Raw genomic sequence first — 13303 nt, forward strand, 5'->3', positions numbered from 1 at the left:
CTGTGGTGTGTTTCTTAACATTGTGGTGTGTTTCATTGTGGTGTGTTTCTTAACATTGAGTGATGTATTTCGTAACATTGAGTGGTGTGTGACCGCACGGCCGCACCTGAAATTATATATATATATATATATATATTTATTTATTTATTTATGTATGTATGTATGTATGTATGTACGTACGTACGTATGTATAGAGCTTTAATTATGTAAGAACAATTTTGTTCGATAAAAAAATAATAGTACAATATTTGTAAAGTAATATACAATACAATTGTACCATTATAGAAATACATACAAAAAATATTAATACTAAAATGACCCAAATAATTTCCACTAATGCAAAAAACATAATTAAAATATTGAGTCTTGTTCTAAATAATCAAAAGAAGATGGCTAAAGTGTCATTCCGCACCGTGAATTATATCAGATTGTTCATGTCGCACCCTAGTCTTTCATAACATATATTTCGAGCCACTAACCATTTATTTTTTTCATCTAGCATTTTTTACAAGTTTCGAAGTTACTATGATGACATGGCACATGTTACTAGCTGATGTGGTGCTTATTTCTGCTTATTGATGTGTTTCTTAGCTGATGTGGCAGCCATGTAATAGTTTTAATTACTTTAAAAAAAAAAAAGTCAACATCAGACCGCAACTCCTTAGTCTCCGTCGGTAGAGTTCCAACATCGCCCTTAGCGTCCCGCCGGATAAGCCAAATCAAGAAAGTCCAAAATTTGGGAAATCGAAGTACCTATTGAACAATCAAAGCAATGGCAGAAAGAACAACGCCTGTTCGGAAGCCGCACACTTCTACCGCAAATCTACTCACCTAGTCCGAGACACTGGCATCCGACTCCTCCTTCGCCTCCGGCAACGCTTCTCGCTCAGCCTCCTGTACTTCTCATCAACCTTCTGACAGAGTCGGTAAGGTTCTCTTTGGAGGTCAGATCGCTGATGAGGAAGCTCATAGTATGAAGAAACGAAAACCTTGTTCAGGGTATAAATTAAAGGAGATGAATGACAGCAAGCAATATATTTTCTGTTGGCAGTGAGAATGATGCCTAAGAATCTGGAACTAATGGCAATTTGAGTAATAGAACATCAGTGCTTATAGTTTAGCAAGCTGCGAATGGAATAAGCCAGATTTCATTTAGTACTAATGAAAAAATTTATCCGAAAAAGCTTACCACTATACATGAGGTGGCAAAACAGCGTGAATTGAGTGGAACTCTTGAAAGTGAATCAAATCTCAAAATCAAGAAGCAGTTGTCAGATGCAAAGTGCAAGGAGCTTAGTGGAAACGAAATATTTGGTCCTCCTTCTGTAGCTCCTCCTAGATCATTGATTGTTGCTCGCTCAATGGAATCAAAAGAAAGCAAATTTATTGGTGAGTCTGCTCCTCGTAACGTCTGCATGTCTGTCAAAGTTTCTAATCCTACTAGAGGCCAAAGCAATATCATGTTTGGTGACGAACCTGTTGTGAAAACAACAAAGAAAATACACAGCCAGAAGTTTGTAGAGTTGACTGGCAACGACATTTTCAAGGGAGATGTCCCAGGGTCTGTTGAGAAGCATCTTAGTAGGGAAAAGCTGAAAGAAATGGGTGGCATGCCATATTTGCTGATGGAAAAGTTCAATCTAGGGATTACTTTGGTGGTGTCCGCAAACCACCAGGTGGTGAGAACAACATTTCACTTGTTTATGGGTGTGATTGCCCCATCTTAGAGAAGAGGATCACATAATCACTTCGCCGGAATACCGGCCGCCGGCGCCAGAAATTGTCAAACCCAAATTCGTGGTGGATTTGGGACAACTATTTACGAAAAAAACAAAAATAAATAAAAAATTCCATACTCGTAACCTGTAGGAAACCTGTAAAAAAGACTAGATGAAAAAAATTAATGGTAGGTGACTCGAAATATATGTTATGAAAGACCATGGTGTGGCATGAAAAATCATATACAGTTCATGGTGCGCGATGACACTTTAGCCAAAGAAGATTAATTAAATAAAAAAAAAAATAGAAAAAAACTTAACCTAGATTTTTTTTAATGCAAGAAAATGATTTTTAAGGTTCTTTATTTGTAATCTTTGATGCTCAACTTTGAATGTTATGTATATAGTCAGGTTAATTAATTGAAGTTCATGTTAAATTTTATATTATATATTATAATACACCATAACATATTCATAGTATATGTTCAACAATTATGTCAACTTTTATTGGGGTGAGCTTTGAACATACCTTCCTTTTAGAAATCAACGAGTAAGTTAATAATAATTAATAGTTAACGGAATATTTCATTTACACTGACGGAATGTAGGGGTATTTAGGAAAGTAAATGATATAATAGATTAATAGAGGGGTAAAGTAAAAAAAATAACAAAAATAAAACACTAGAATACAAATAATATAAACAATTCATTTCAACAAACAATAAGACCAACATTTTTTAGTTCTCGTTATAGACATAACTTTATTGACTCTTATTAGATTTTTTAAATATATATATATATATATATATATATATATATATATATGATTTCTGTTCAAATGTGGTCGCGTCTTCCCGTGCGGTTGGTGCGGTTCACACCATTATATATACAAATATACACCACTCAATGTTAGAAAATGCAGCACAATGGAAATACACAAAAACACCAAAAAACACACCAAGCATCCAAAATAATGCACCATAACTCCCTGCCCCTAATGGTGCATTTCCTAACACTGTGTGGTGTATATTTACATACCTAGTGGTGTGTTTTTTGGTGATGCGTACCTAATGGTGCATATTTGTGTGGTGCATTTTCTAACATTGAGTGATGTATATTTGTATAAATAATGGTGTGGCCGCACTAACGACACGTTAAGGCACGACCACACTTGATTATGACCCTATATATAGAGGTGTTCATGTGCGGCCTGGTCATTAGGTGTGGCGTGCGGCCTATTTTCAGTCATTAGATCAGATCAAGTCATCAAATCAACACGCAATATATATATGTTACAAAACACACCATTCTACGTACTAAAATATACCAGAGGATCGATAAAACACATCATTCCACACTATAACCAAATGCACCTATTCACTTAAAATTCATCAGTATACGTGATAAAACGCATCATTCTACGTATTAAAATGTACCGCAACATGCCTCATGTCAGATTATAAACATACACATATTAGAAAACAAGTGCTAAAATATGCACCATTCTACGTATTAAAATGGACCACAATGTGTGTTAAAATGCACAATTCCACTTATTGAAAATCCTCATCCCAGATTATAAACATACACTATTACACTTATTAGAAAACATGTGTTAAAATACACACCATTCAATGTATTAAAATTCACCAGAGAACGGATTAAAACCTACCATTTCACAACACACTTATTAGAAACACATGTGTTAAAATACACACCACTCTACGTATTAAAATACACCAAAGGACGTATTAAAACACACAATTCCACAACACAGTTAATGCACCAACATACGTAATAAAACGCACCACAACATGTATTCAAACGCACCACACTATGTACTAAAATGCACCATTTCAATTCACGTAATATAGATAATAAAATGCACCACTTAAACACATGCGAATTGCAGTTGGGTTAATGAAATCGGACGACGCAGATTAGGCCACACGATCGCATGAGAGCTCCCCACCGCATTTGAATAGAAATATATATATATATATATGGTAGGGTTCCAATGAGATCACTTGTCTAGGTAAGATCGTGAGATCAGATCTTATGCATCTATGTAATATTTTTTAATGGTCTAGATTGATTGACACACACACGCCGTCCGCACACATTTAATCATCGTTCACACACACTTCAACTTTGAATCTTAATCAATCTAGACCATTAAAAATTTTGAGATCAAATCTTGTACATCAATCTAAAAAATTTTAATGGTCTAGATTGTTTGACTTTAATCACCGTTCGCACACATTTAATCATCGTTTGCACGCTTTTAGTCACTGTTTGCACACATTTAATCACCATTCACACACTCTTAATCACCGTTTACACACATTTTATCACCGTTCGTACACACTTCAACTTAGAATCTTAAATCAATCTAGACCATTAAATTATTACATGGATGCACAAGATCTGATCTCACAATCTTACCTAGACAAGTAATCTCATATGATCCTAACTATATATATATATATATATATATATATATATATATTATTAGTAGATATAGTGGTTTTTAAATTTGAACAATGTATTTTTATGAAATTAGAAATCAATTCAAATTATGCAATCTTTTTTAAACAAATTAAAATTTTGATTAAATGTACATTGACGTTTGAAATTGTATCAATATATATCAATTATCAACATAAAATTTTAACTATATTTACCAAAAAATGCAAACATGCATTTAAACATTGAGTCACACTTGTGTGAGATCGTCTCACGGATTTTAATCCAATATATTTATGTTAGTTGCTTGTTATTTATGATGGAAATCATAATACTTATTACAGAAAATTTAATATCAATTTGAAATAAATAAAATATTACTTACAATAGATATTATAATATTTATATGTGAAATTGTGATACTATTTAGGGTAAAAAATAATTGTTACTAATGATAAATATTGTAATATTTATAATTGAAATTGTGATACTTATAAAGTGTAATTCTAATGCTAATATTGTAATAATTATATGTGAAATGTTACTTATGAAAGAAAGTGTAATACTTATTGTAGAAAAATTTAATTCCAATTTGAATAAAAATAAATCGTTACTTATAATAAATATTGTACTCTTAATACTTATATGTGAAATTGTAATACTATTTAAGATAAAATTGACTATAACTATTGACAAAAATTATCCTCACTCTGTCTCATTTTATGTGTCTAATTCAGTTAACGAATGCATGATTGAAATTATTTTTAATTCAATTTTTCATAATATTAAATTTGGTATTAGTATACAAAATTTATATATTTAGAAACTACATCAAAATTAAAGTATTATTAAATATAAAAAATAAATTTAAAATAAGTAAAAAATACTAAAGAAAATAAACAAAGAAGAAAAAGTTAGTTTGACAAATGAATAGTAAATATGACAAGTAAAATAAGACAGAAGAAGTAATACTTATAACTGAAATTATGATACTTACAAAATATACTACCTTTATTGAGTATCTCATCCAGACTACCCAATTATCTACGGGTTGTTATGCCGTGGACCGAGCAAGGTGGACCTGGGTCTACATTCACATATGCTATACTCTACATTCACATACACTATACTCCACATTCACAATTTGTAAACTCCACATTAACACATTACAGGATTATATGTTTAGTAACTATATTACCACTGTTATGCATTCACACATTCAAAACTCTATATTCACAGGTCCTATACCCCACATTCACAACTTGAGAACTCTACATTCACACATTACAGGGCTACAAGTTGCTAGAACTTCTTTAACTCTATTACAGATTCACACATGCATAACTCTACATTCACGATTTCTATACTCCATATTCACAATTTGAAACCTCCACATTCACACATTTCTGGGCAACTCTACATTCACACAATCATAAATCTACATTCACGATTTTTATACTCTACATTCACACGTTAAAACCCTTACATTCACACATTTTTGGACAACTCTATATTCAACAATATGTTTACTAATTTAAACAAAAAAAAAAAAAGAAAAAGAAAGAAGACGAAAACGACGTAGTTTTGGACCCAGGTCCACCTTGCAAGGTGGACCTGGGTCCACAGCATAATTTGCCATTATCTACGACGTAACGACAAATTATTGAATGGACCATGGTCCACACAGCTGTGTGGACCAAAAATAAAAAGTACATTATTTTTATACTGAAAGTACATTATTTTTGTACTGTAGGTACATTATTTGACAGTATATATCAAATAATGTACCTTCAATACAAAAATAATGTACCCTAAAATAATGTACCTACAGTATAAAAATAATGTACCTTCAGTTAAAAAATAATGTACTGTGTGGACCATGGTCCATGCAATAATGATTCACGACGTAACCCATCTCACGAATAAGTGGTTTATGAGCCGGACTCCTACAATTTTGGTCTTATACATTATACATCAATAATAATCTTGGGCTGAATTTTCTAGATGGGGGCAAAAGACTTTGAAAAAGACTTAGAAGACTTTGACACTTCTTGCCGTGTGGGCTCCTAACCTGCCCCCGTCACCCCACCCCACCCCACACACACACTTCTTCTTTTTTAATTTTTCTTTTATTGAAGATTATATTATTTTATTTGATTTAGGTAGAATAAAAAATGATTGCTTTTAAGGAAGGTTCTGAAGAAATGTCGAATAACTTTTCATTTCGATAATAACTCAATTTTAAATTAATCGATAATAATATTAAAAAAAAAATCAGTTGGGTAGTTAGTTAGTAAACCTGTAAAAACTATGTCATATTAAAAAGTTTTGAAACAATTTCACACTTGTGTGAGACCGTCTCACGGATCCTTATTCGTGAGACGGGTCGGATCGGGTCGAAACACCATGCAAATGTCACACTTATATATGCAAATGTTATACTTATATGCTCAAATATAATACTAACTAGGAATACAATTTTTGTTACTTATAAGAGAAAAAGTGTTACATTTTTCATAATAAGTAATGTTGACAATTTTTCCTTACTTATAAGGGAAAATATAATACTTTTGAGGAAAAATGTAATACTTTTAAATCGAAATGTAAAAGTATTATATTTTCCCATAAAAGTATTACATTTACCCCTATAAGTAACAAATTTTTTTATTCCTAATTAGTATTACATTTCAGCATATAAGTATGACATTTGTGCGTATAAGTATTACATTTACCCCATGACCCGACCCGTCTCACGGTGAGACGGTCTCACACAAGTTTTTGCCTTTTTTTTTTTTTATAGTAAGAGTTAAATTTTAATAGCGTGGTCACAAAATGATGACCTTCCCTCCTAATATGTGACGAATTATACCATGGATCAATGTCTACCTTACATTATGAATCCTGAACTAAAATGATATTCATATTATGTGTCTGCAATTAATAGATTATATTATGTAATATGATATTCATATTATGTGTCTGCAATTAATAAATTGTATGTATATAATTAATCGATTATGCATATGTAAATAAATTGAAGGCACATAATATTTTAATGACAAAAACTTGTGTGAGACCGTCGCACCATGAGACGGGTCGGGTCGGGTCAAGATGCAAGTGTAACACTTATATGCACAAATATCATACTTATATGTTCAAATGTAATACTAATTAGGAATAAAAATTTTGTTACTTATAAGGGTAAATGTAATACTTTTACATTTCGATTTAAAAGTATTATATTTGCCCTTATAAGTAAGGGACACTTGTCAACATTACTTATTATGAAAAATGTATTACTTTTTCTCTTATAAGTAACAAAAATTTTATTTTTGATTAGTGTTATATTTGAGCATATAAGTATGACATTCGCACATAAAGTATGACATTTGCATGGTGTTTTGACCCGACCTGACCTGTCTCACGAACAAGGATCCGTGAGACGGTCTCACACAAGTGTGACATTATTTTAATTACATGCACATAATATGTTAACTCTAGACTCATATATGTCACTAACATATTATGTGTTTATAGTTAACGTATTATGTATTGTAGTTAACAAATTATATTCTTCAATTTATTTATAGAAAACATTTATTACATGAAGATATATGATATTTTAATTATAGAGACATAATTTTTAAATTAGGACCTGTAAGATGACCCTGATTTATGGTATACGATCGAATTGATCAGTTGATCACCGGTAGTGTAACTGTGTAAGTCCAAGCAAAGCATAGGTCCACGATGGAGTCCCAAAATTCAAGATGATTTTAAAAAGAAGAATAAATAAATAAATATTCTTAAAATGACTAAAAGTTGAAAAAGTAAACAACCTGCTCCAACTTTAGAAAAAGCCAAAGCCTGCGTTTTAACCAATTTATCTACTGTGCAGATTTTTTCAAATATTTCAATTTAAATGCAACTGATTTGATATCTATTCCTAGGTGTTACACATTCGGCTAATATTAAATTTAGAACAGGAATAAAACTATATCATAACATGATAATTAGTTGATTATTTAAGTTATATTTCACAGAGCTTATTTAGAAATTAATTATCTATTATAGGAATTTTTTGAAAATCTGAAAAATATTTTTTAAAAAATGTTTTTAGAAAAAGTATTTTGAAAAGTGAGTTATTTTTTCAAAACAATTTTATTTTCTAGTGTTCGGTTAAATGTTAGAAAATTGTTTTTCTGTTTAGGTGAAAGTCATAAAATTATATTTTTTCTGCTTGGTTTATTTTTTAGATGATTAGATATTTATTTAATTTTTAAAGAAAATATTAATTATTTTTATGATAAATAATTATTATTTATATTAAGATAGAGTTGTAAATTAAAAGTTGTAATTGTTATAAAGATTTACAATAATTATAAAAAAGATGTATATAAAAAAATTTTAATTTGTAACTTATCATAATAACAAATAAATATAATAGTTGATATATATAATAAATTTGAACTAATAAATTTGAAGAAAAGAATTACTTTTTAAAGAAATTGTTTGGGCTATGTGCCCAGCAATGCCAAGATTTTTATTGCTTGGTTTGGTCTGATTTGAGACATATTTAATCAGTCATTGATAAATGTAATAGCTTTTAACTAAAGAAATTTTAGAAAAGAAAACTTAATTCTTTTTAATTTTTTGGGTTGTGGGCTTGATTGTGATTTTTATTGTTTTGTTCAACCCAAGACAACTCGTTTTTTAATCGAGTATTGATAAATATAAAAACTCTAAACTAAAGAAATTGAACAAATAAAACTTTTACTACATTATTTTATCATTTGTAGTGTGCGCAAAGTCAGGTCAAAATTTTTAGCGTTTGGCCTATTAGGACTCTATATATGTATTTGAGTCAGACTATGACTACTTATCTTAGTCTTCCTATCCTAGTCTCACTATGATTTCTCTTGTATATATATCCCTATGCCTATACTCTCATGATTCAAGTTCTGTTAATACAAACAATACAGTTCTCATCTAGTATCAGTTGGCTAGGGTTTCTTTCCCATGGCCGACGAATCTGTTAATTCTTTTAAACGGACCATCTCAAATGTTGCAATCTCTACGGTCTCCTCGACCGTGAGTTCTTTGTCCACTGCGCACCACTTTATTAGCATCAAATTAACATACAAAAATTATTTATTTTGGTGCGCGCAAGTTGTTCCCTTTCTTCGTGGTCATGATTTGATGGGGTTCGTTTATGGGACGAATCAGTGTCCTGCCGCCTTCGTCACTACTGCTACGGAGGGTACGTCGGCGTCTCCCAATCCCGATTATGCTGCCTGGGTTCGTCAAGATCAGGCGGTTCTTTCTATGATGATCTCCTCCCTCTCTGATGAGGTCATGGCGCTCACCCTTGGCCGACACACGAGCAAGGCGGTCTTGATGCGGTGGAGCAATCCCTTGCGTCTTCATCTCGCGCTCGCTCTCTTAATCTGCTTGGACAACTGCAAGGGCTGCGACAGGGTGAGTCTTCGGCTGCGGATTACATCGCACGCGCGAAGGTTATTATTGAGGATCTCGCTCTTGCTGGCAGGCCTGTCAATCTTGAGGAACAAAACTTGTACGTGTTCAGAGGCTTACGACCAGAATTCCGTGCGTTGACAGCGTTGCTGAACGTCCGTGGCCAGCCAGTGACGCTGCAAGAGCTTTCAGATCTCCTAGGCGCTGAAGAATTCATTGCAGCAGCTCGATGTTTTAAAGTGTTATAAGGCTATACTAGCCTTATATGCACGATGTGTTGTCGGGGAGTTAATGTAACTCCCCTTCATGGCAGCTGCACTTATCACGTCTTGCACGAGGGCTTCCTTCCCTTCTTCACCTCCAGGGTGTTAAAAGGGGGGAGTCATCAAAGGAGGAATGGTTACTAGGTTGGGCAAGCTTTGATGCCCCTACTCTCAAGAAGTAGCTGGTCGGGATCGTGGAACTATCGGTCGAGAAGTAAGTAAGCTAGTCCTTGTTTGGTCATAAGGATAATTGTTATTCTTAGGTCAAGGACAATATTCTTATTGAGTTCTTTAATAGGGACTAAAGATTTCTTATTAATAGACATAAGGGAATTGTTGCTAACTAAACCGCCCCGCAATTCCGGAAGTGAATTGAGTAAGGGATCCTTCCTCGCCGGCAGCGTTCGCGGTCCAGAGATGTGACTTATATCACAGTACAACAATAATTCGCATGCGCATAGTGGAAATAATTCACAATTTGGTGGACATAATCATGCCCAATTCGGTGGTAATTCCCATGCACAATTTGGTAGAATTAATCAGCAGCACACTAGTGGTAATTACAGCATGTCACGTGGTGGCAGTGGACAGAATCGCGACAATCGAGATCGTGGCAACCATGGTGGTAATTGGCGTCCTAAATGTTAAATATGTGGCACTTTGGGGCACATCGCTCTTAATTGTTATCAATTCACGAGGGACATCAACAGGCACATATGATTTATCAAGATTCCCCTTCAGATGTTAATTTCGGTTCATAAGTGTGGCTTTCAGACACGGGAGCAACGAATCAGGCTACTCCGGACTTAGCATCTCTTTCCACATCCAGTGAATATAATGGTGATGACACATTACGTGTTGGTAACGGTATGGGCTTACATATTAGTCACATTGGTCATGCGTCTTTAAACACCCCATCTAGATCATTTCAGTTGTCTAATGTTCTTCATGTTCCACAATTGTCTAACTCTTTATTATCTGTTCAAAAATTTGCTTCAGATAACAAAGTGTTTTTTTGAGTTTCACCCATCTTTCTTTGTTGTGAAGGACTAAATCTCCAAGGAAATTTTTCTACGGGGCAATAGCTCTGGCGGGCTTTACAAACTGCCTATTCCAATTCCTTCTCCGTCTGCGTTTCTCATAGCTCGTGCCTCTACATCTATTTGGTATAGTCGTTTGGGTCATCCCCATCCTCGTGTGCTTAGTCATGTTTGGTTAGCAAGTCTAGTAATAGTGTTCGTTGTAATTCTAGTTTGTACAATGCGTGTCAGTTAGGAAAATTTGCACGTTTTCCCTTGCTACGTGTTGAGTCGTCTAGTTCGCATGTTCTTGATTTAATATACACTGATATTTGGGGTCCTGCTCCTTTGTTATCTACAAATGGCTATCGCTACTTTGTTATTTTTGTTGTGATTACTCTCGCTATACCTGGTTTTTTCCATGAAACTGAAATCTGACCTCTATGTTATCTTTGATAAATTTCGTGCTCTAGTTGAAAGATCCTTCAATCGCAAAATAAAATCTGTCCAGTCGGATCTAGGTGCTGAATACAAAAAGTTACATTACTCATTACTTTAGTTAGGAATTCATCATAGACAATCCTGTGCATATACTCATGAACAAAATGGTCGTGTTGAAAGAAAACACAAACATATAGTTGAAACTGGTTTGTCCCTCATGGCTCATGCTTTAGTTCCATCTAAATATTGGGATTATGCCCTTGAAATAGTTGTCTACTTGATTAATAAAATGCCATCCCATGTCTTGCATAGTTCCAGTCTTCACTCTTTGCTACATAGATCTCCACCTTCTTACTATTTTCTTCGTGTCTTTGGTTGTTTGTGCTATCCTTATTTAAGACCATATAATCACCACAAAATGGATTATAGGCCTTCTCCTTGTGTCTTCCTAGGTTACCCAGAGTCTTTTAGGGGGTATAAGTGCATGGACCTTGTGACTAATAAAATCTATGTGTGCAGGCATGTCAGGTTTGATGAAGAGTGTTTTCCTTTTGCTACTAAATCTCCATTACAGGTAGTACCAGGTTCTAGCCCTTCACCATGGGCCGAAACTGTCTTCACACCTCCTGACACTGCCACATTGCCGCCATCTGTCCCGCCCAGTACCATTGTGCGCCAACGCGGCCGTCCACATGGCAAATCTGTGAGGCCCTCCACACGCACTCATGCCATGGCCACTCGCAGTCATTCTCAAGCTCCTCCCACTGCTCTATCTGCTCAGGTTTGTCCTACTGAACCCACTTGCTACACTCAAGCAGTCAAGCACTCTAAATGGCATGAAGCTATGGATCAAGAGTTTAATGCTCTGCTTCAAAATCAAACATGGTGTCTTGTCCCCTCTACATCTTATATGAATATAATTGGTTGCAAGTGGGTCTTTCGCACCAAACGAAAGACTGATGGTTCAATTGAGAGACATAAAGCCAGGTTAGTTGCAAAGGGTTTCAATCAAGTCACAGGTCAAGATTTCTTTGACACATTTAGTCCTGTTGTTAAACCCACTATTGTCAAGTTATTACTCTCTCTAGCTATCTCATATGGTTAGACCATTAGATAACTTGACATTCATAATGCTTTCCTAAATGGAAACTTGTTCGAAACTGTGTATATGAAGCAACCACCAAGATACATTGATGCTCAATTTCCAAGTCATGTGTGTTTGTTAAAACGATCTCTGTATGAGTTGAAACAAGCTCCATGAGCTTGGTTTAATCGTCTGCATACATTCTTACTCTCTATTGGCTTTCAAGCATCAAAGACAGATGTCTCACTGTTTTACTACTCACAAGATTCTGCTTATGTGTATCTCTTAGTATATGTGGATGATTTCTTGTGATGGGTACTAATAAGAATCTGGTGACACACTTAATTTCTAAACTATCTACTGCTTTCAAAATTAGAGATCTGGGTGAACCTGGTTTTTTCCTTGGCATTGAGACTGTAAAATGTGATGATGACATCTTATTATCTCAATCTCATTATATGAATGATATTCTTAAAAGAGCTGGAATGGCAGAGTGTAAACCTTTGTCTACACCAATTCCTATTTCGAATTCTGCTCCCTTTAATACATGCATGTACGATGATCCTACGCAGTACAGGAGTATAGCTGGTGCTCTGCAGTATTTGACAGTAACACGTCTTGATCTATCCTTTGCTGTTAATCAACTGTGTCAACAAATGCATGCTCCTACTGTTTCGCATTGGGAACAACTCAAACGGGTCCTAAGGTATGTCAAAGGCACCCTATCCTTTGGTTTAGGCATACAAAACTCTTCATCTAGGGAGATACATGCCTTTTCTGATTCTGACTGGGCTGGATGTCCTCAAGATTGCAAATCTACTAGTGGTTATGCTGTTT

At 34.3% G+C, this 13303-nt stretch overlaps 1 pseudogene; it reads left to right on the forward strand.

The window, feature by feature from the left end:
* Nucleotides 1–772: 772 nt before the first annotated feature.
* LOC116033444 lies at nt 773–1744 on the forward strand (annotated as a pseudogene).
* Nucleotides 1745–13303: the final 11559 nt, after the last annotated feature.

The sequence above is a fragment of the Ipomoea triloba genome, chromosome 10 (assembly GCF_003576645.1).
Source record: "Ipomoea triloba cultivar NCNSP0323 chromosome 10, ASM357664v1".
Lineage (NCBI taxonomy): Eukaryota > Viridiplantae > Streptophyta > Magnoliopsida > Solanales > Convolvulaceae > Ipomoea > Ipomoea triloba.